The 23,888-nt window shown below is 47.3% G+C and overlaps 1 long non-coding RNA gene across 1 annotated transcript in view; it reads right to left on the bottom strand.

Annotated features, from left to right (window-relative positions):
* Positions 1–23,410, bottom strand: part of LOC149126860 (uncharacterized) — a 98,906-nt gene extending 75,496 nt beyond the window's left edge. The window contains exon 1 of the long non-coding RNA XR_016234383.1: positions 23,271–23,410. This is a non-coding gene — a long non-coding RNA (uncharacterized LOC149126860). The remainder of the gene's footprint in view (positions 1–23,270) is intronic.
* Positions 23,411–23,888: the final 478 nt, after the last annotated feature.

Below are 23,888 nucleotides of genomic sequence, written 5' to 3' on the forward strand. Positions count from 1 at the left end.
GTTATGCGTAGGTCTTATTTTCAGAAATGTCAGTTAGGATATTTTGCCTATTTTAAAATCAAATTATTTGCTAACAAATTCTTGCATGCATGTGGAGAAATGTGAGCCCTTTATACACTGTTAAGGGAATGTAAATTAGTGCAACCAATATGGAAAACAGCATGGAGGTTCTTCCACAAACTAAAAATAGGACAACTTTTCCATCCAGCAATCCCACTCCTGGATATTTACCCGAGGAAAATGAAATCAGCGTGTTGAAGCGATAACTGTGCTCAGATGCACCGCAGCACCTCTCACGAAAACCAAGACAGGGAACCAAACGAAGGGTCCACCAACAGATGAGTGGGTAACGAAAACGTGGCGTGCAGACACGATGAAATACTATTCCACCATAAAGGACAACACAGATGAACCTGGAGCACTGCACGTCAAGTGAAATAAACCAAGGCACCGAAATACAAACAACACGAGCTCACTCACCTGCGGAATCTAGAACTGCTGATCTCATAAAGCACAGAAGACAGAGTGGTGGTTCCAGAAGCCGAGAGGGCAGAGGGGAGGGGAGAGAAGAGCCTGGTCAATGGGTACAAAACTAAAGTTACACAGGAGGGATGACGTCCGGCGCTGCACTGCACATCCGCACGCCTATAGTGAACTGTTCATGTATTTCAAAATTACTAGGAGAGAGGACTCTGAACATCCAAGCCACAAAGAAGCAGTTTGCAGTAATGGGTATGCTAAATATCCTGATTTGATCATTACACGATGCATAACATATAGCGAAACCTTGCACTGTTGTCCCCCATGAGCACAGGCAATTATTGCGCATCCATCAAGAATAAAAAGGCCAAGCTTTGGAGCCAGATAAACTTACATGCAAAAAGAAAAAAAAAAATAGAATTGAATCTTCCCTCCTTCCCTCCTCCCTGCCTCTCCAGTCCTCTCCCTGCCTCTCTTTCTGTTTCGGAGCCCCCCGAAGAGTAGGTGAGGAACACTCTTTATTGGGGTAATTCTAAGTCTAACAAACACGGCTTGACAAGTGAAGAAAGGGGATGCTACGGAGCAGCTACGCCTTCCTCGCACCCCTTAAAATGCCCACGCGGGAATCTGCTGTCCTTGGTGTGAACAAGACAACCTCGCCTCATACTTAGTGCACGTGAAATGCTTAGCACGGGGCCACACAGAGCCAGGGCTTGCTGAGTATCTGTGCACTATTGTCATCACATTCCTCTCATTGTTAATTACTGAGGTCAGCCCCAGGCCATCCTGGGGTGACCCTTCTTTGCAACTGTCAACTGCTGCATGCATTCAGAACAGTCTTCTGGGTGGGGAGTAGTTTTGAATCAACAACTGAACTGGCCGCCCCTGGGGCATGCTATTTTTAACACTTTTGAAAATGACCTCTCTTGCTATTACGCGGGTGGGTGGGCAGCTGTTTGCAATTAGAGCCATATATGTGGTCCGCAGGTATGCCAGGTCTGGGGAGGTTGGCTTTCCCCGCGATGTTTTCAAGTCACTCGCTGCCACAGTGCGCTCGGCAGCCAAACCACACCAAATGGAAATGTACTAAAAGCGATGGGCAGAGCGAAGCGCGCCCTGCAAAACAGAGAAGTGACTCACGCTTGTAAAAGATCATTGCCATGGTAATTCTTTACACACACTGCCCGTCTTGGGGAGGGCTGTCAAGGCATTGCCATGAACCCTTTACTGGCCCGTTGTTGAGAATGTTGGCTCTTTTTTTTTTTTTTTACCATGGCTCTTTTCTCGGTGCGGTCAGCAGACAAGCTGGTGCTGAAAAGAAAGGCCTTCTCAGTCCTGCAGGAAGAAAACCTCCTTCCTTGATTGCCACAAACCACGCTCAGCTGCACGAGGGCAGCCATCAGACACTGTGTGTGCAGAGATTGTTTTGGGTTTTCTTTTGCTTTGCTTTAAAATCATGAGTGTTTGAAACCAAGAAAATAGTTATATAAGAGATTTCTGGCAAGTATGCCCTTTTTTTCATCATGGCAAAAGCTGTCAAGTCTTAGAATGTGGAAAGAGTGGCTTGGAGAAGTCCTTATTGGCAGCCTCCCGTCCTGAAGCCCGGTGCCCTCACCTCACTGCTCCCTACACCCTTGAGTGCCCGACGTACCCATCCAGCTGCGGTGTGTGTGGTGTGTACGTGTGCTAGATCTGTGTGGTTTATGTGTTTGGGTGCAAGCGGCATGGTATGTAACTGTGTTGGGTGTGCACGAGGGGCGCGTTGCGGGGGTGTACGCACGGATGTGGCATGTTGGGTGTGTGTATGCTGGATAAATGGAGAGAGGGTTTTAATGAGGAACGAAGGCTTCCCATCACAAACAGGAAGTATTTCTACCCCAAATAAAAAATGGGACCTCATGTTTACCTCCTGTGCTCTGACACTGCCCGAGCCAAATCTTCGTACTCCTCCCCTACTCACTGCCCCCCCCCCCCCACTGTGATGGCAGAACCTGGAATACTAACACCTGCCAATCGACTGAAAGTTGCCAACTGACTTTTCTGTATTTTCCAGAGTCTTCAAAAAGTTCATGGAAAATGCGCGTTATGAAAAATTTTTTTCAAAATATTTTTGCCCCCTAAATACACGGATCTATTGATTCCCCTTTTCTGCAAAAATATTTTTAAATATTTAATTTTTTTCATTTGAAAGGCAGAGTGACAGAAGGAAAGAGAGAGAGAGAGAGACTCTTTCATCCGCTGGTTCACTCACAACTCTAATGGCTGCAACAGCCAGGACTGGTCCAGATTCAAGCCAGGAGTCTGGAACTCCATCTGGGTCTCTCATGTGGATGGCAAGGGCCCAAGCACACAGGCCATCTTCTGCTGCTTTCCCAGGTGCATTAGCACAGAACTGTAGCAGAAGCGGAGCGGGTGAGACTTGAACCAGCTCTCCAATATTGGATGCTGTCGTCACAAGCAGCGGCTTCACTGGCCTGTGCCACGACACTGCCCGCTCCAGAAAGTACACCCTTATCTTATGCTTCACTATCCCAAATATGAAAACTGTCCACCTTCTTTTTGTTTAACGACCTCTTACTAACTTGCCACGTTCATTGCCCGGGAACAAAGGAGGAAGAAGTGTAGAAGAAAGGGAAGCGGGGAAGAGAGACCTATCAGATAACACAGTGGTTCTCTATGAAGACCGAGAACCGGGAGAGGGCGAAGGCGGCGCGTGTCTGCGGCATGGCCTGCACGCGCACCGCCCGGAAACCCAGAACAATTGCCTGAGTGTCTCTGAGGATAAATGAATTAATGGCTCCAGAACTGTCATCGCCCCCTCACTCACACGTTCTCACCTGTGACAGGCTGGCTGGCCCAGGTTCGCAGGTTCAAAGCCGGCTTTGTATACCCACTCCCTGGTGAAATGCGCTCAGTTTTCCCCACTTGCACATTTTTACATAATTGTTGCATGTTCTTGTGCTTAATGAGAATAACATGACCCTCATGGAAGGAAGCCCCAGGTGTTCTGGAACAGTGGTCTCTCAGATGAGCGCTGTGACGGGGAGACGCAAACACGGGGCACAATGCACTAACACACACCCAAATGCACAGCCTCCCCTCCGTCCACTCCGCCTGGGCAGAGCCACATCTGATTCTGCCGATTGCCAGTGGACTGGCATCAGTGACGGCGGCAAGAAACTGAGGGCTTGTGCCATGATGCTGGGTGGCTCATAAATTCCTGTATGAAATAAACTTCCAACCTCTGTTTCCATCTGCCTAGGGATTTAGAGCATATTCAATAGAGTCATTCACAGAATGCTAAAAGGCAAACCCCACAAGCCCAAACGTGTGAAGTGACTTGTCGAGGCGGGGGGGAGGGGGAGTTCAGCATGTTGTGAGGAACCAGAAATCATGCCCTTAGCACCCAGCCTCCAGGGCACCCATCAAGAATGGGAGGGCAGGGGCTGGTGTTGTGGCAACAGGTTAAGCCACCCCCGTGCCACCGGCATCCCGTGTGAGCACCTGTTCTAGTCCCAGCTGCTTCACTTTCTATCCAGCTCCACACCAATCCCCCTAGGAAAGCGGAAGAAGATGACCCAAGTGCTTGGGCCCCGCACTTTCGAGGGAGACCCACAGGAAGTTACTGGCTCCTGGCTTCTGCCCGGCCCAGCCTCAGCCATTGCAGCCGTTGCAGCCATCTGGGGAATGAACCACTGGATGGACGATCTCTGTCTCTGTCTCTGTCTCTCTCCCTCAACCCTCTCCCCTTTCTGTAACTCTCTCAAATAAATAAGTAAATCTTTAATAATAATAAAAAACCACAAGGGCACACATGATGGAGAGGGAGCTGGCTCAGGGCTACTGGGGGATGGGAAGTCTCTAACAGGGACTCCCCTTAATGAGTCACTTTGAAGCAGACCAGTTAGTGGTGCCGCCTCTCCTGCCCAGCCCTTCCTTTTGCCCACTCGAGGGCAGAGAGAGTTTCTTGATTTGTCCAGAGTAAGGACACACACAACAGTTAAACAGGGTTTGCCCAAACAGATCTCGTTCCTAATGCGTTTCCCCTAAGATAACCAGTCTGCCCAGTAAGATACCCTCTCTCATTTGGGGGCATGTGCACCTCATTGCCTGGATGAGGAGAAGGGAGAGAGTATCAGCAGGAACACTGCGACCTGAAATTAGGCATTTTGAAACTCCTGTGAAATATGCGCGTATGAGTCCGTCTCACCCATAAAAAGAAATATGAGAGCAAAGTTTCCTTCTTTGGGGGAAAGGAGAAACAGGCCAATATATTACAGACTCCGAGCGTAAGAGGGTTTGGCAAATACAGACCAGTCTGTCTGCTTTATTACTCTGGAGGTCGTGTAGGAGCGAGGTGGGTGGGAGAGTGTAACTTCTTCCTGTGCTCCCTCCACACGCGGTGTGGAACTCAGTGTCGGCGGAACCCTAGAAACCAGCGAGCCCAGAGATATTCTCCAGACACGGGGCTGCGCGCTCCAGGCCCAAGGAGAGAGAATGAAAAGGCAGCATCTGCAAACATCACTCAGACATCTGCAACCAGCAAAGCCACAGCTGTTCTCACCCCAGAAGTTCTCTACAAAGAAACCTGCACACATGCTCGGACTCTGCTGCAAGGTTCCTCCTGTGCTCTGAGTGTAACAGACAGCCTGAAGATCTCAGTCCAGTTCTGATGTCTCCCTGCCCCCAGTTGACCTCGGGGTTCCCTCTCTTGTGGGATCTCATGATTTTCGTCCCCTCGTCACAGAAACAAGAGAGGACTTCAAAACGTTGGTAGAAAAATGGAATTAAAAGATAGATTTATTTTGAGTTCAACAAAACTCCATCCAGGCCTCCCATGTGGGTGACAGGGACTCAAGGACCTCTATCACGTGCTGCCTCCCAGGGCGCACATAAGCCAGAGCTGGACCAGAAGCAGAGGAGTCAGGACTTGAACCGAGCACTCCAAAACAGGACACGGGCAGCCCAAGCGGCCAGTTAAGCCACTGTGCCAACGCCCACTCCTGAAACACCTCTTTTCTGGAGTCTCCTTTCTCAGCTTTTCTCCCCTGAGATTGTTTCCAGCAGACATACAAGAATGTGGAAGATCAAGCAGACTGACGGTCACTTAAACAGGCCAGAACCCAACTTCAGATACCCACTTGAACACCCTTGAACCCAAGTCTTGAGAAAAATGAACCCCCAAAGTCTAGCTCTGCAAAAACACTGAGTTAGGAACTGTGTCTGATTTATTTTGGGGTCCCTAGTAGGTTTTCAATAAAATACTTTGAGTAATGTCCATTTTTTTCCATAGACTGAGAAAAAACCTTTTTAAAAAAAAAAAAAGATTTTATGGATTTGAAAGGCAGAATGAGAGAGAAAGGCAGAGGTAAAGAGAGAGGGGGAGAGAGACACAAGGGAGAGGAATCTTCCACCCGCTGGTTCACTCCCCAAATGGCTGCAACAGCCAGGGCTGTGCCAGGCCAAAGCCAGGAGCCAGGAGCTACTGCCAGGTCTCCCACACAGGTGCAGGGGCCCAGGCACTTGGGCTATCCTCCACTGTCTTCCCAGGCACATCAGCAAGGAGCTGGATCAGAAGCGGGGTGGCCAGGACTCATCTGGATGCTGGTGTCACAGCTTTGACTTAACCCATTGTGCCACAGCGGCAGCTAGAGAAAAGACCATTATGCGGCATTAACATGTAAATCAGAGAAATTCCGAGTTTGCCTTTGCCAATAAATTGTTCCTTCTCGTCTTAGTCTGTTTTTGGGCAGCGATAATAAAATACCTGATCTAGGGCGATTTATAAAGAACAGAAATTTATTTCTCACAGTTCTGAAGGCAGGGAAGTCCAAGATCAAAGTGAAAGACATTGGGGCCGGCGCTGTGGTGCAATGCCAGCATCCCATGAGTGCACTGGAGGGAGCCCTGGCTGCTCCGCTTCCAATCCAGCTCCCTGCAAATCCCTGGGAAAGCAGCAGAAGACGGTCCAAGTGCGTGGGCCTCTGCCACCCACCCGGGAGACCGGGATAGAGTTCCAGGCTTGCGGCTTCGACCTGGAGGGCCAGGCTGTTGGTGGCCATTTGGGGAATGAATCAGCAGATGGAAGATCTTTTTATCTCTCTGTCTCTCTCTCCCTCTCTTTCTGTCACTCTACATAAGTAAATCTTTAAAAAATCAGAATAAAGCAAAGGCGTTGGTGAGGGCCCCTTTCTGCATCCTCATATGGCAGATGCAGCAGGACAGACAGACAGACTAGAGCACCAAATGCCCCCCGCCAGGCCCTTGCACTCCAACCAAGCACCTAATCCCACTCACGTGGGAGGATCCCTGTGGCTTCATCGTCCCTTACTGAATCTGGAGCAGACACAGCCCTATCACAGCACCTCTAATTTCGTATCTGGACAAAACATTCAACATTTGGCAGTGCAAAGTGGTCTAAATTCCTCCAGAAACATAAAGCAATTCAGAATCACAGGAACACTCCTCATAACGAGAACTGCCCCAGAGTCTCATATAAATACCCACTCCTGCCATGCACTTTATGAAAGCATTCAGACCAAAAAATATTATCTTAATGGCAATGGTTGAATAAAATAGACATAAGCTTATCCTGTAAGACACGTTTTTGCAAAAGGCCAGATAACAACTATTTTAGCTTTTGCGGGCCTTTTGGGTTTTGTCACATTTACTCACATGATCAATGAAGCATGAAAGCTCCCATAGTCATGGACTATGTGGCTGTGTTCCAATAATACTTTATTTATAAAAACAGGTGGCAGGCCAGCACTGTGGTGTAGCAGGTAAATCCGCCACCTGCAGTGTCAGCATCCCATATGGGTGCTGCTTTGAGTCCCGGCGATTCCACCCCTGATCCAGATCTCTGCTATGGCCTGCGAAAGCAGCAGAAGATGGCCCAAGTCCTTGGGCCCCTGCGCCCATACGGGAGACCTGGAGGAAGCTCCTGGCTCCTGGCTTCGGATCAGTGCAGCTCCAGCTGTTGCGGCCAGTTGGGTTGTGAATCAGCAATGAAAGACCTCTCTCTCTGCAGGTCCTTCTCTCTCTGTGTAATTTTGACTTTCAAATAAATAAATAAATCTTAAAAAAAAAAAAGCGGCAGCTGGCGTTGGCCCATACACTGTCACTTGCCCATTCTAATCTCAATGACGCATTGAGCCAAGGGACACCTAGACAGTGGCACAGCCAGAAGTGGGACAGAGAAATTCCCAGCAGTGTGAACAGAAAGAAATGGTAAGAAAACAGTATCAATTTGCAGAAGATGATAAAATGGTCTTACCAAATAAAAAATGCAAAAGAAAACTGACCTTCAATATGCGCAGGTCTTCAAAAAGTTCATGGGAAATGTGTACTGAGGGGAAAAAACCTGTGCATGGATTTTGAAATTTTTATACAGAAAGACACTTATTTTTTAATTCCAGTTTTCCATGAGTGTTTTTGAAGTGTCCTGTTAGTCAATACCGTATTTATGAGAGTGGCGATTTGGGACAGAACCTGTGCCCTTGAAGAACACACAAGTGCAGGAAGTCGATGCATAGCTGTGCGGCATACTTCCGCACTGAAGTGCACAACAAAGGTTATTCAAACACTGGGGAATTCTGTGAGTATTTTTTTTCCTTAATAGAGGTTTGTCCAGATGTTTCTGCAGAGTGTGAACCCCTGGCCTAGATGAAATGTACATTCTCCCAGCCCTCTTCCATATTCAAGAAAGCTCGGGCACCAAAAGTACCACTGAAATTTCAAAGGCCAGACTTCAACTCCAGCGTGCCTTCAAATGCACGATTTGTGTGACCACAAAAACAGCTCACCATGTGAAGGGAGTCCTGATGGCAGATCTGATTTCTCGTTGGCCTGTTTGGTTTTGCTTTTCTGAGGGTAGCCAAAGTTTCCTTAGGTTTCAACATTTCACAAAGCATTTCCAGCAACTCAGGGTCTTTTTGGAGAGGAAAAATATGACTCAGTTTGTGAAGCCGAGGCATGTATGCGAGCACGTGTGCACACACACGCGTGTGCCATAAGTAAACAGGCATGTACCGGGACTCTTACGTATGTTGAAAATCCGCCTTCTAAAGCCTCAGCTTTCCCAGAGTTTCCAGTTTTGCCGTTAAGCACAGCTTTGGCTGTTGTGGGTCCTTCTGCAAATATTCATTATCAGATCAGGAAATGTTCTTTCTATTCCGAGTTTTCTGGGAGTTTCCATCCTGAAGGCATTTTGAATTCTGCCCATTTTTTCCCCTTCATCTATCCCTTGATCTTAGCCAGAAGGCTGAGAAGTGATTCCCCTTCCTCTATCAAGATGATGCTGTGATTTTTGCCCCCTTTTCCCTAGTAATCTAAAGAGCAACATGATTGAGTCTCAAAAGCAAGCCACTCACCCTAATCCACTGTTGGTGAGAATGCAAACTGGTACAGCCACTATGGAAGTCAGTCTGGAGATTCCTCAGAAACCTGAATATAGCCCTACCACACGACCCAGCCATCCCACTCCTCGGAATTTACCCAAGGGAAATTAAATTGGCAAACAAAAGAGCTACCTGCACCTCAATATTAATTGCAGCTCAATTCACAATAGCTAAGGCATGGAATCAACCTAAGTGATCAATGGAAGACTGGATAAAGAAATTATGGGATAATACATAGTGGTAAAAAAAATATGAAATCTAGTCATTTGCAACAAAATGGAGGAATCTGAAAAAACATTATGCTGAGTGAAATAAGCCAGTCCCAAAGGGACAAATAAGATATGTTCTCCCTGATCTGTGACAAATAACTGAGCACCTAAAGGGTGCTTAATACTTGATACCATTGGTTGAACTCCTTACTTAACACAGAATTATTCTTAGGTGTTTAAATCCAACTGAAAATTGATCTCTGTTAAAAATAAGAGTAGGAATAAGAGAGGGAGGAGATGTACAGTTCGGCACACATTCCCTTGGACTTACCCCTAAGGGTAAGGCTAAAAACTTGCCATGGAACTCCAAATTCCATTACATTGGCAGGTACCAATGCCATCAGTTTAAGTTCATAACTGATCACAAAGATAGGATTAAGTGTCAAAGGGATCGGGGAATAAGACCAGTGTCTGCTAATAATAATCGATAGAATTAAAAAGGAGAGAAGATCCAACATGGGAAGCAGCATACACAGCAGACTCATAGAATGACACATGCCCTAAACAGCACTCTGACCTCAGAATCAGCCCTTAAGGCATTTGTATCTGGCTAAAAAGCCTGTGAGAGCATTTCAGGCATGGAAAGCCAAAACACTGTGGCAAAAAATGACCTAAATGAAAGATCCCTATGAGTGAAATCCCCGTGGAAAGAAGGGGCCAGCCAAGAAGGAGGTACCTTTCTCTGAAGGGAGAAGAGAACTTTCACTTTTTTTTTTATTTGACAGGTAGATTTATAGACAGTGAGAGAGAGACAGAGAGAAAGGTCTTCCTTCTGTTGGTTCACCCCCCAGATGGCCACTATGGCTGGTGCTCTGTGCCATTCCGAAGCCAGGAGCCAAGTGCTTCCTCCTGGTCTCCCATGTGGGCGCAGGGCCCAAGCACTTGGGCCATCCTCCACTGCCCACCCGGACCACAGCAGAGAGCTGGACTGGAAGAGGAGCAACCAGGACTAGAACCAGCACCTATATGGGATGCCGGTGCCGCAGGTGGAGAATTAACCAAGTGAGCCACAGTGCCTGCCCCTGAGAACTTCCACTTTGATTGCAGCCTGTCTAAAAAAGGTCAGAGTTTGTTAACTCAAGAGGCTTCCACAGCCTTGGCCACTCATGACAAGAGCCTTGGGTAATTACCGACGTCATAAATAAGTGTCAATTGTTAAATCAACAATAGGAGTCACTGTGTACTTGCTCCCCATGTAGGACCTCTGTCCTTAATGTGTTGTACTATGAGAATTAACAGTAAAACTAGTCTTCAAACAGTACTTTATACTTTGTATGTCTGTATGAGTGCAAACTGTTGAAATCTTTACTTAGTATGGAGTTTATCTTCTGTATATAAAGATAATTAAAAGTAAATCTTAAAGAAGAATGGGATGGGACAGGGAGTAGGAGATGGGATGGTTTGTGGGTGGGAAGGTGGGTATGGGTGTAAGAACCGCTATAATCCAAAAGTTGTACTTACAAAATTTATATTTATTAAATAAAATCTTTCTATAAAAATAAAAATTAAAAAAAAATTTAAAAAGCAAGCCACTCTGAATTCCTGGAATAAGCCACTCCTGTTTATACATGGCTGGATTAATTTGCTAACATTTTGTAGGGAATTTGGCATTTTGTAATTGTTCTGTTTTATAATGTCTTTGTCAGGTTTTAAAATTCAGGGTAGGGTCTGGTGTAGCAGGCTAAGCTTCTGCCTGCAGTGCCAGCATCCCATATGGGCGCTGGGTCAAGTCCCAGCAGCTCCTCTTCCGATCCAGCTCTCTGTTATGGCCTAGGAAGGCAGCAGATGATGGCCTAAGCACTTGGGCCCCTGCACCCATGTGGGAGACCCGGAAGAAGCTCCTGGCTCCTGGCTTCGGAACAGCCTGGCTCTGGCCGTTGCGGCCATTTAGGGAATGAACCAGAGGATGGAAGACCTCGCTCTCTCTCTCTCTCTCTCTCTCATCTCCCTCTCTATGCCTGTAACTCTACCTCTCAAATAAGTAAATAAAAATCTTAAAAAAAAAAGAAATTCAGGATATACAACACCTAAAAAACAGAAACCATTCTTTTTTTCCTATATTCTAGAAATGTTTATATAGCACTGTTATGGCTTCTCCTTTAAATGCTTAAAAGAATGGACTGGCAAAAACATCCGGGCCCAGTTTTATCTTATGTTAAGATTCTAAGAAGTCATTACTCCATTTATTTCACACTGCAGCCAAAGTCTACACAGCTATAAAGCACAGGCTGGAATGCTCAGACCTCTGAGCACCTCCCCACGCCACCCAGCCCCTCCCGGCCCTCACAGTGTGTGCGACCGGGCCACCTCAGTGCGACACAGCTTCACGGTCAATTCCCCCAGCTCAAGAGGAACCCTAGGCCAGTGGAACAGTTTGCCCAGACAGACTGACCGACATGCTTCCCTCTCGGCTGAACTCTGGGATTCCAATCTTAGGAAGTTACAAGGGACAAGGGCCAGGGCCCCTGCGTCAGCGAAAGGAACCCCACTCCGACAGGGTTGCAAACAACCACAGGGCCTCAGGGCTGATGGAGGGGGCGATTGCTGTGAAGAAGGCTGCCCCACCCCCGCCTCAGTGTGACAACCAAAAATGTTCCCAGACACAGCCAAAGGTTCCCTGGGGGGACCCACTAGGCCCAAGCTGAGAACCACTGTTTTATCTGAAAGGTCACTACTCTTGCTCTCTTGGCAAAGGAACTGGGACATTTGCAGAGTGGACTGTTCTGTCACCCGCTGGCTGTTACACACATGTGAATGACACCTTCGAATATTCTCCTGCAGGGAGGAGCCAGCGCTGTGGCACAACAGGTAAAGACCTGACCTGAAGGGTGGACATCCCATATGGGCACCAGTTTGAGTCCCAGCTGATCCACTACCGATCTAGTTCTCTGCTATGGCCTGGGAAAGCAGTGGAAGATGGCCCAAGTGCTTGGGCCCCTGCACTCACATGGGGGACCTGGAAGAATCTCCTGGTTCCTAGTTCCTGGCTCCTGGCTTCGGATCGGCTCAGCTCTGGCTGTTGCAGTCATTTGGGGAGTGAACCAGTGGATGGAAGATTCTCTCTCTCTCTCTCTCTCTCTCTCTCTCTCTCTCTGGCTCTACCTCTCTCTGTAACTCTGTCTTTCAAGTAAATAAAATAAATCTTAAAAAATTTTTAAAAATTCCTATGAAGGTTTTTTTAAAAGATGTATTTGTTTATTTGAAAGGCAGAGTAACAGAGAGAGGGGGAGAGACACAGAGAGAGATCTTTGATCCGCTGGTCCTTGCCCCAAATGGCTACAATGGCAAGAGTTGGGCCAACCAGAAGCCAAGAGCCTGGAACTCCCTCCCAGTCTCCCACATGGTGACAGGGGCCCAAGTACTTAGATTAACTTCCACTGCTTTCCCAGGCGAATTAGCAGGGAGCTGGACTGGAAGTGGAGCAGCCAGAGCCTGGAAACTGCAGCCAGATGGGATCCCATATGACTGCCAACACTACATGCAACAGCTTAACTTGCTGCCCCACAACACTGGCTCCTCTTAGAAAGATTTTCAAATTAGATACTATAAATCAAATTTCACCAGTGAGTCCAGTTTGAATCCTAGGTATGCCTGTTTTTCAAATGTGCATTTGATTTGATTTGATTTTTTTTTTTTTTTATTTGACAGATAGAGTTAGATGGTGAGAGAGAGACCGAGAGAGAGACAGAGAGAAAGGTCTTCCTTCCGTTGGTTCACCAACCAAATGGCTGCTACGGCCAGAGCTATGCCGATCTGCAGCCAGGAGACAGGTGCTTCCTCCTGGTCTTCCATGCGGGTGCAAGGCCCAAGCACTTGGGCCGTCCTCTACTGCCTTCCCGGGCCACAGCAGAGAGCTGGAAGAGGAGCAGCTGGGACTAGAACCCGATGCCCATATGGGATGCCAGCGCCGCAGGTGGAGGATTAACCAAGTGAGCCATGGTGCTGGCCCCTCAAATGTGCATTTTAAATACAATAAAAGCTTACATTCACGTATATGGTTCTAAAAGGAATAAAGGTGCTAGTTTAAAAGACCTTCTTTGAAACACTAAGCTGGTTTCAGTATCAAATGTGGTTGGAGGAAAAAAGACACAGAGTTTTGAAGGAGTCCTCTGGAAACATGTATTGTAATTGGGACACAGATGTCAAGGAAACAGCTCTCCGCGCAGAAGAAAGAGCAAGATTGAGAAATAACCAGTCACTGTGTTCTCCACTTTTGCAGAAATGACCAAGGTCACTGGGTTCTTTGCTTCTTAGAAATGACCAAGGTCACTAGTCTTGCTCTCTCAGCAAGGAAATTAGGTCATCTGCAGAGCAAAGCTAAGAAAAAAAAATACAGTCCTAGCTCTCTGGTGGGGGTGGGGTGGGACTGTAATGTTGTGCTATGCTGGTCGTGGGATGTGTGTCACCTGGGCAGGGGTATGACCTTGGACCTAGGACTATTCTCTTCTGCTCAGGGCGGTACCCAAAACGGAGCTCAGTGGAAGACTTTCATCTGTCCCCTGTGGCCGCAGGAGGCCGGAGCACCAGGGTCCTGAACAGAGAAGCTAAGTGGCAGGGTACAGCATGCACCCTAAGGCTCAGCCACATGTTGAACACCAAGTGTAAACGTTCCATCGCTGGATTCTCAGCTTCAGGAAAGCTCGGGCACTGCCTTTGTTGTTGTTGTTGTTGTTTAAGATTTATTTATTTGAAAAGCAGAGTTACAGAGAGAGAAAAGGAGAGAGACAGAGAGAGAGATCTTCCATCCACTGACTCACTCCCCAAATGGCCACAACAGCCAGGACTGGGTCAGGCCAAAGCCAGGAGCCAGAAGCCAGGAGCCAGGAGCATCTTCCAGGTTGCTCACGTGGGTGTAGGGGCCCAAGCACTTGGACCATCCTCCACTGCTTTCCCAGGTGCCCATATGGGATGCTGGTGCCACAGGGGAAGGCTTAGCCCACTACGCCAGAGCACCTGCCCCAAGCCACTCCTTTCATAAAACCCTCACTATTGGTATAGTCATCAGCTGACAGAAGACAAATATTGCTCTCTGCCTAAATACAGTGTGGTGGTTGCCAGATATTTTTGCTTTTTAATTTTTGACTTAATTTGTATTTGAATCATTAGTGCTTGGAATTGATACACGATTCAAAAATTGTAGAGAACAGTTCAAGTTCTTTCCTTCTGCCTTGCTCCTCACAGTCAGTTCCTTCTGCAGAGGCCTTGGGCACTTGCCATTGGCTGACATTCTTCCTCTTTTAATAAAAATGGGAGCTCACACTGCAATATGTGGTACACCTTGCATTCTCACTTCCTAACACACCCTGGAGGGCACTCATTTCAGTGCAGTTTCCTGATTTTTTTCCCATAGTGGCAAAGTTTTTGCATCTTTAAAAAAGATTTATTTATTTATTTATTTGAAAGTCAGAGTTACAGAGAGAGACATCTTCCATCTGCTGGTTCACTCCCCAGACGGCAGCAACAGCCAGGGTTGGGCCAGGCCGAAGCCAGAAGCCAGGAGCCAGGAGCTTTTTCTGGGTCTCCCCATAAGGGCGGCGGGGTCCAAACACTTGGGCCATCTTCTGCTGCTTTCTCAGGCCACTAGCAGGGAGCTGCATCAGAAATGGGGCAGCTGGGTCTGGAACCAGTGCCCATATGGGATGCCGGTGCCACAGGCAGCAGCTTTACTCGCTACAGCACAATGCCGGCCCCAGAGTTTTTGCATTTAAATTATTTCCAAGCCTTGGTTATTATAATAATTCATTTTGTAGATATGTTGTTTGTAAGTGTGCAAATAAAGCTTCATATTAAAACCTTTGAAGTGCAATTTCTGGGTCCAGGTGTTTGCAGTGTTGATAAGTAAGAACAAATTGCTCTCAAACAGGAATGACAATCGGTTTACATTCCTGAAAGGAGTAAGACTTCATGTTTAAAAGGATTTTTTCTCCAACAAAGCTGTGGATGCTTTAAAATCTTTGTCAAGCTGAAGGGTGGGAATTGGAGTTCTGAGAAAGGAGCCGGTCGTCAGCTGGAAAGGTGGAAGCTGATGGACGTGGCATGGCAGCTCACCGCGCCACTCTGTCCCGGCACAGACTTGAAGCTTTCCAGAGTGAGAAAGCTCGCTTGCAGAGCCGCCTGTTGGTATCTGAGTCCTGTCCTTACCATTTCCCATCTTTCTATTGTGTTGGCGAAATCTTCCCACTGGTTTCTAAGTAGAGATTTAGACAGGGTCGTGTGTCACATAGTGATGGATGTGGTGTGAGGACTGTGTTGTTGGTTGATTTTGTCCCGGTGTGACTACTTAGAGTACTCACACAAACCCAGGTGGTGCAAGGCACTCACTGGATCAGGCCTCCTGATGTGATCAGCAGACACAGTCCATCCAGACGGGTGGGTCTGCGGCCAGCTCAATGTGACACACAGTTTTGTCACCACCTCGTCCTGCTAAGTGGGTGCTCACTCAAACTTGTGATCAGGAGGATGTGTAGTAAGTAGATCAGCCAATAACAGTCACTTATTACCATTGTCAAGTATGGTGACCTGCACAGACTGTCTATGCCATACTTTTACATAACTGGCAGGGCAGTAGGAGTGCTTCCACCAGCACCACACACACACACACACACACACACACGACACAGTCTTGCTGCGACACAATGCCCACTTCAATGTCACCAGGCAACAGCTCCTTGTAATCTACGGGACCACTGTGGTACAGGGAGCCCCTCATTGACTGAAATGCAACTACACAGCATGAGACATTACTAGGAAATGAACCCTTTGCTTGTGACACAAGGAAACTTTTAACTTTTCCTACTTTGGTCCTTTGAAAACTTTCAAGATTTTTTATACATATTTGAATTTAACAATCTCTGTGTTACTACTTCAGAGTTTTGTGTGGTAACTAGAAAGACCTGTCCCACACCAAGACTGTTACAATCTTCTATGCTCTCTTACAGGATTTTCATGGTTTCTTTTTGTTCTTTTGTCTTTGCTTTTATTTTTATACTTAAAGCTCTGGTAGATCTGCAATGGAGAGGCAGCTAATATGTAAGACAGGGACCCAGTTTTATTCAGATGCTTATCCTGTTATCCCAGCATCATTTATTATAGGATTCATTTATTCATCATTGGTTGTACTTTTATCACATAATGAATTTCCGGAGTTACAAGGGCCTGTTATTAGGGCCAGTGGCTCCCACAGTTTATCGCTAAAACTTGTGACTTGTTTTTTTGACTAGTACCACCAGAACAGTGATAAACAATGATGCTAAGTAGTCATTCCTGTCCTTAACTCTAATGCGAATACCTTGTATTTCTCCATGAACATAATGTTGGCTTGAGATTAAAATAGGTATTTTTATTTTTAGAGGGTGGGAGATAAGGAGATGGGGTGGTAGAGAGAGAAGAGATAGAGATAGAGATAGAGATAGAGATAGAGATAGAGATAGAAAGAGAGAGAGAATGAGAATCTCCTATCCACTAGTTTACTCCTCAAATGCTTGCAACAGCCAGGACTATGTCAGCCAGGAACTAATGTTACAGCCAAGAACTCAGTCCAGGTCTCCTACATGGGTGGCAGGGACCCAGCTATTTGAATCATCACCACTGCCACTCAGAGTCTGCATGAGCAGGAAGCTGGAATAGGGAGCCAAGGCCAGAAATCAAACCCAGGCATTCCCATGCGGTATGTGGACATCCCCAGTACCGTCATGAGAGTTCAGACAAATGTCTATTCCAGTCTTTTATTTTTTAAATATCCAGCATTTGCTAATTTCTGAAATAGTCTGCAAATCTTAAACAAATAGAAGTGGTTGTGTGGCCATTACGTTGTCATGGCAGCAGTTGTAACCACTCAGATCCTGGTCCAAATTGGGTCAGGAGTAAGCATGAGGGCTTTTGCCTCCGGGCGGTCATGCTGGGATCCATGCCCCTCCCATGTACAGCGCTAGCACCATTCCCAGAGCCTCGGGGGCCTCCCAGGGGTCTCTGCATTGGGATGCAGAGAAAGAGAGAGAACATGCAGCAAATTGTGTGCGAGATGTTCTGTGGACCAGGTCTAGAAACGACCAATATCACTTATTTCAAGAACGCCTATCTGCAAGAGAATGTGAGAAACAGTGCCCAATTTTGTGTTCATGAAGACACAGGGTACAGTGAATGTATTGCTGTGTCAGTTACTCCTATTAATGACCCACATGTGCACTCTTATGAGTATAAATATGTTGTTTACTGGCTGGGTTATGCCAGTAACCTAGACTGGCCAGGTTATGCTCTTACTAGTGACCCAAACAACCAGTGCAGATTAGAGGAACAGCTCTATTTCGGGCATGGAAAACCAAGACACTGTGTCAAAAAATGTCTTACATGAAGGATCTCTGTGAGTGAGACCCCAATGGAAAGAAGTGGCCATCAAAGAAGGAGGTACTTTTCTTTGAAAGAAGGAGAGAACCTCTACTTTGTTTATGGCCTTGTCTAAATACTGACAGAGTTTGTGGATTCAAAAGGCTTCCATAGCGTAGGCAGCTCATGTCAAGAGCCTTGGGTGGTCATGGATATCATACATAAGTGTGTTAATTGTTAAATTAACAACAGGAGTCACTGTGCACTAACTTCCCAGGCAGGACCTCTGTCCTCAATAAGTTGTATTATGAGAGTTAACTGCAAAACTTGTTCTCAGACAGTTTGTGTGTGTATGTGTGTGTATGTGTGAACAGTTGAAATCTTTACTTAGTATAGAGTTGGTCTTCTGTGTACAAAGTTAATTGAAAATGAGTCCTAATGGAGAATGGGACTGGGAATAGGAGAGGGAGGAGGAGGAGGGGCGGGAGTGTGGGTGGGAGGTCGGGTATGGTGGGAAGAATGACTATATTCCTAAAGTTGTACTTATGAAATTTGTATTCATTAAATAAAAGATTTCCTTGGGAAAATAAAAAAGGAACAGCTATGCTCGTTTAATGACTCAGGGGCCCACACCTGCTAAGAGACCATCTGATACGTGCTTCCATGATAGCTGCGGCAAGTGCTGTGGTTTGTCTCCTAAAGACCGTGTGCCGGAAGCTTGGTCCTGTATGGTGATACTGAGGTAGGGTCTAGGGCAGGCTTTGGCTAAGGGGTCAAGTCACCACATGGACGCTTGATCCCGTACTGGAGTACCCAGTTTGGGGGCTAGTCCCTTTGCTTCCAAGACACCTATCCACTGGTGCACACCCTGGAGACCGCAGATGCTGGCTCAAGTCCTCTGGCCCAAGCCTGCCATTTGGGAGACCTGGCTGGAGTCTGGCCTGGCCCAGCCTTGGCTGCTGTAGGGATTTGGGGAGTGAACCAGAAGATGGTAGATTTCCCTCTGTCTCTTCCTCTGTGTGTCTGCCTGCCTTTTACATAAATTCCAAGTAAGTGAATGAAAAGATTTTTTAAAGAAAGAATAGGGCCTGGTGGAGGGTGATGAGGTCGCGGGGTTCCCACCACCAGAGCACTGATGCTGGTTTTGAGGCGTGGGTCAGCGCTCATGAGAATGAATTGTTGGAAAGCGAGTTTGGCCTCCTCCGTTGACTGCCTCGCCTCCCGTCTCCGTGTGAGTTTTTGCCCCCTTCTGCTTCTCCATCATGGTTTTTTTTTTTTTTTCAGTTTTATTTATGTATTTGAACGCCAGAATTAGATCAGAGAAACAAGGTTGTGAAAAGAGCGAGGCGTGGTGTGGTGCCACCATTTCTTCCTCCTCAGGCTCTGGGCCTCACACAGAACTTCCACCAGAGCCATGCTGGGACAGAGCATTGGGAGGTTCACAACTGCCGAGGTTCGAGGTCCGTAGGAGCCGCGAGGAGGAGGGCCCCGGGTGAATACGTCATGTTCAGCAGAAAACAAGCGGAGGTTGCCAATGACGATGATTTTGTATTTTGGATCTATATTTGCTGCACCTTCCTTTATAGTGTGATGCTCACTGCTAACAAATAAGGATGCTTTAGGTCACACATTTAACAGATCATGAAGAGCATTTCAATGGGTACAGTCTTCTTGAAAACGGCTCAAACTCTTGAACTAATACATAGTAGATATGTTTGTAAATAAACTTAGGACGTGAATGCTTCATGCCCCTTCTCTGATGTGGGGAATATGATCATTGAGCATGTGCCTACTTTATTATTTGGATAATATTTTTTTTAGATTTTTATTTATTTATTTGACAGGTAAAGTTACAGACAGTGAGAGAGGGAGACAGAGAGAAAGGTCTTCACTCCTTTGATTCACTCTCCAAATGGCACAATGGCCGGAGCTGCGCCAATCCGAAGCCAGGAGCCAGGTGCCTCTTCCTGGTCTCCCATGTGGGTGCAGGGGCCCAAGGACTTGGGCCATCTTCTACTGCTCTCCCAGGCCATAGCAGAGAGCTGGATCGGAAGTGGAGCAACTGGGACTAGAATAAGCGCCCATATGGGATGCCAGCACTGCAGGCAGAGGATTAGCCTAGTGTGCCACGGCGCTGGCCCCTGGATAATATTCTTAGTTCTTTAATCAAGATGTTTACGATTTAGCTTATTATATGATCTTAAATTCTGAGATTTTAATTTTTGGTATTTTTTGGATTGTGGGAGATTTATGATATAAAAAAGAAATGCGAAGTTAAAAAAAAAAAAGAAAGGCAGAGTTGCAGAGAGAAAGGAAGAAACAGAGAGAGAGATCTTCCATCCACTGATTCACTTCACAGATGGCCACAATGGCCAAGGCTGGGCCAGGCTGAAGCCAGAATCCAGGAACTCAATCTGGGTCTCCCACATGGGTGGCGGGGGCCCAAGTCCTTGGTGCATCTCCCACTGCTTTCCCAGGCACATTAGGGGAAGCAGCTGGGACTTGAACCTGTTCTCACAGGAGGTGCTGGCATTGAAGGTGGAGACTTACCCTACTGTGCCACAGCACCAGCCCCTCCACCGTGATCTGATGTAGACAGGGTCCTTCAGGATGCCAGCACCATGCTACTCGGACCCTCTACCCTCTAGAATGGCAAACCAAACAAATCTCTTACTGTATAATTTACCCAGCTTTGGATGTTTTGTTATCATAACACAAAAGGAACCACTAACGGAGTTAAGTAAAAGACAAGAAAATCAGACAGCATGTTGACCAAAGCAAGGCAAACAGCATAACTAACCACCAAAGGAAAACTAAATTCAGTTCTTCCGTGAGCTTGTACATGAAGGTACGCTAGATGTTACTGTGAGGTACCACCCCATTCTCCGTGCACAGAGCTACAAATCTGTGTCCTGTGTGATATCCAATCTGTGCTCGCTATCACACCCAACACATATTCCCTAAGTCAGAAGACACTGAAGCTCGCTCATTCAAGGACAGCAGAAGGAACTGAAGACACTGCTAAAACTTTCACACCACGGTCTGCGCAGAAGGCCACGTCAAGAGCGTCAACCCCCAAGCCACAGAGGCTGTCTACAAGGAACATATCTGTGTTTATTTGCTGTAGAACTAGTAAATCAACCCTTATATACAACTAAACCATTCCAGAAATCTCCATCCCAGGAACGAAAACGTACTGTGCTAAAGCTTTTATTTCAGTTAGAATCTGTCAAGTGCCCTGCAGAGGCCAAATCTGTTAGCAAAGGTTGAGATTTGTGGAAATTAAATAAAAGAAAGAAAGGAAGAAAGGAAGAAAAGAAGGAGGAAGGAAGGAAGGAAGGAAGGAAGGAAGGAAGGAAGGAAGGAAGGAAGGAAAGAAGGAGGAAGGAAGGAAAGAAGGAGGAAGGAAGGAAGGAAGGAAGGAAGGAAGGAAGGAAGGAAGGAAGGAAGGAAGGAAGGAAGGAAAAGAAAGAAAGAGAGAGAGAGAGAGAAAGAAAGACAGAAAGAGAGAGAGAAAGAAAGAAAGAAAGAAAGAAAGAAAGAAAGAAAGAAAGAAAGAAAGAAAGAAAGAAAGAAAGAAAAGAAATCCTGTTAGTCCATTTTCAACAGCCTTCTCTTCCCTTTACTTCCTTTATTAGGAGAAAACACATGTATTCCAGGGATAACAATCAGAAAATATAAATCAACTTTCTCCAGTTCTTAGAATGGGGATCACTTGGAGTCAGTGCTGTGGCACACCGGGTTAAGCAACACCAGTTCAAGTCCCAGCCACTCCACTTCCAATCCAGATCCCTGCTAACGTGTCTGGACAAGAGGCAGAGTGTGGTGCAAGTGCTTGGGCCCTGCCACCACATGGGAGGCTCAGATGGAGTTGCTAGCTCCTAGCCTCAGCCTGGCCCAGTCCCGACAGCTGCAGCCATTTGCGGAATGAACCAGTGGGTGGAGGATCTCTTTGGCTCTGTCTTTCCCTGTGTCTGTCACTCTGCCTCTCAAATACATAAAAGGATATCTTTAAAAGAAAATTTTTAAAGAATGTGGGTCATTCACTTTTCTGTTTCAACCATTATTTGAGTTTCTAACCAGCACTTTATTGGCTGTTACGTAGATCAAAACAGGCCGCCAGGAGAGGAGAGTGGAATCTGGGATGGATTATCTTGCAAGGTTTGTCACAAAGTGTGCACGGTGGGTATCTCCAGAGTCGTCATCCCCCATCAGTCACCACTCTCCTCGCTGCCGGTTTTTCGGGGGAGTATTTGGAAACAGTGACTCCTCAGCAGGAGTTTGGGCAGATGATCTGGGGCGAGCTGCTCTGTGGACGCTTGTGCCAAAGAGAGAGGGGAGAGGAAGGCACTCCCCTTAATGTCTGGGGCTCACTTGCTCTTGCCTGCCACGTTCCGCCCTCCTGGTGTGATGTCGTGTGCTCCTTCTGGCATTTATCGAGAACTGCTGTGTGCCAGACTCTGCCAGGTCCTGGGGCCACACAGAAGGCCCAGCAGGGCCCTTCCAAAGACAGGCACTCAACAGGCCTCTGCACGCCTCCGTCCTCCATCCACAGGGGTTCCCATCTCCTGGCCTTCTGGGGCTGTGGCTCTAAATCAAGCAAGGACCCTCCTGTTGAGAAAGTCACAATCGGGGAGGAAAATGAATATGGCAATGAGCGCAGCCGACAGGCACTGCTCTCAGTCCTCTGGGGGTTGCCTCCTTTTTGTTTCCAGATTCAATGAGTGGGCCAGAATCACAAACCTGCACTTTCTTGTCCTCCTGCAACACTCAGGGGTCCAAGATGGCCCCACCACAGACTTCCTTCCTGCTCGGGAAAGCTCCATCGCGGCCTCCCAGCTCTGCTTCCAGTGCTAACACCAAGCCCTCATGTTGCCTTGTCAGTCGTTGCCCATCCCTGCCAGGGTCTGCAGGGTGCCTCAAAAGAGAGGTACTTGGGTGGGCCATGTGGGTCAGCAGGTTAAACTGCCAGCTGTGGCGCCAGCATCCTGTTTCCGAGCAGCAGGTTCAAGTCCCAGCTGCTCCACTTCTGATCTAGGACCCTGCTAATGCACCCGGGAGAGCAGCGGAGGATGGCCAAGTAACCTGGGCCCCTGAATCTGGGAGACCAGGATGGAGTCCCAGGCTCCTGACGTCAGCCTGGCCCAGCCCTGGCTGTTGTGGCCATTTGGGGAATGAACCAGCTGATGGAAGATTTCTCTCCCTCTCTCTCTCAATCTTTCCTTTCCTCTCTCTCTCTCTCTCTCCCTCTCTCTCTCAATCTTTCCTTTCCTCTCTCTCTCAATCTTTCCTTTCCTCTCTCTCTCTCTCTCCCTCTCTCTCTCAATCTTTCCTTTCCCCTCTCTCTCTCTCTCTCTCCCAAACTCTACCACTCAAAAAAATATAGAGATTTTTTTAAAAAGAAAAAAGACAGATAGGTGCTCGACTGACTTCTCTGCCACTCTGTCCTCAACCCACAGGGGTGCCCATCACCTGGCCTCCCCCCGGGTGTGGCTCTGAGACATACATGACCTAAACACCACATGCTACCCCGAGAGTACGCGCCATTTGTAAGTGTAAGTTAAAAATCCAGAAGTAAAGGCTCAGCCTTCCCTCCCTGGATTCTCTTCCGAGGCCTCACTTCCCGGAAGACACCCAGCTTCAGAGCCTTCATGGAACTCACATGACCCAAGTCTTCCCAGACCTGAGGATTCCCCGGGTGGCTTGGCTGTTTTCCTTTCCAATCCCAGAAATACAAAGGCTGTGTTTCTTCTCCTTTCCGGGGCACTCCTGCCGTGACGAGCCCAAGTCTTTGAACTACCTGGCAAGCAGCACGCCCTTTTCCCAGATGTTCCAGCAGCTCATCTTGTGGTCTTGAATCCGGGCCACAGCTTCGGGTTGTGAAAGCTGCAGATTACACAACACCAAGAGTGGGACTGCTGGGTCAGAGGACAGATGCACACTTTATTTCAGCGAGAAAATGATGGTTTTCCAGAAAGACTTGCGTAGACCAGTGTGCACTCCCATGAGCAACGCCCTGTCTCCCCACATCCTTGTCAATGCGTGAGTCATCCATCCTTCTAATTGTTGCCACTAGGATGGGTGTGAAGTGGTTTCCAGCACTATTATTTCTAGAGCTGGCCTCCTGGTGACATTTAGAATCTGTCTCAGTCATGGACTGGTAGGGATGTTTTCCCCCCAAATTCAAATATTGAAACCTTACCCCCCAGCAAGATGGTCCAAGGAGGTGGGGCCTTTGGTGGGTGATTAGTCATGAGGCTGAAGACCTCCTGATGGGGTTAGCACTCTTATAATAAAAAAAGTGAGAAGAGAGCTTTCTCATTCTCTTTCCCACAACAAGAAGTCAGCTATCTGCTAACCCAGAGGGCCCTCACCAGAACCTGACCACTGCGGCAGCCTGAGCTCCAAGCTCATCTTC

Source organism: Oryctolagus cuniculus, chromosome 5 (genome assembly GCF_051225735.1).
Source record: "Oryctolagus cuniculus isolate XC-2025 breed Fujian yellow rabbit chromosome 5, ASM5122573v1, whole genome shotgun sequence".
NCBI classification, from domain to species: Eukaryota; Metazoa; Chordata; class Mammalia; order Lagomorpha; family Leporidae; genus Oryctolagus; species Oryctolagus cuniculus.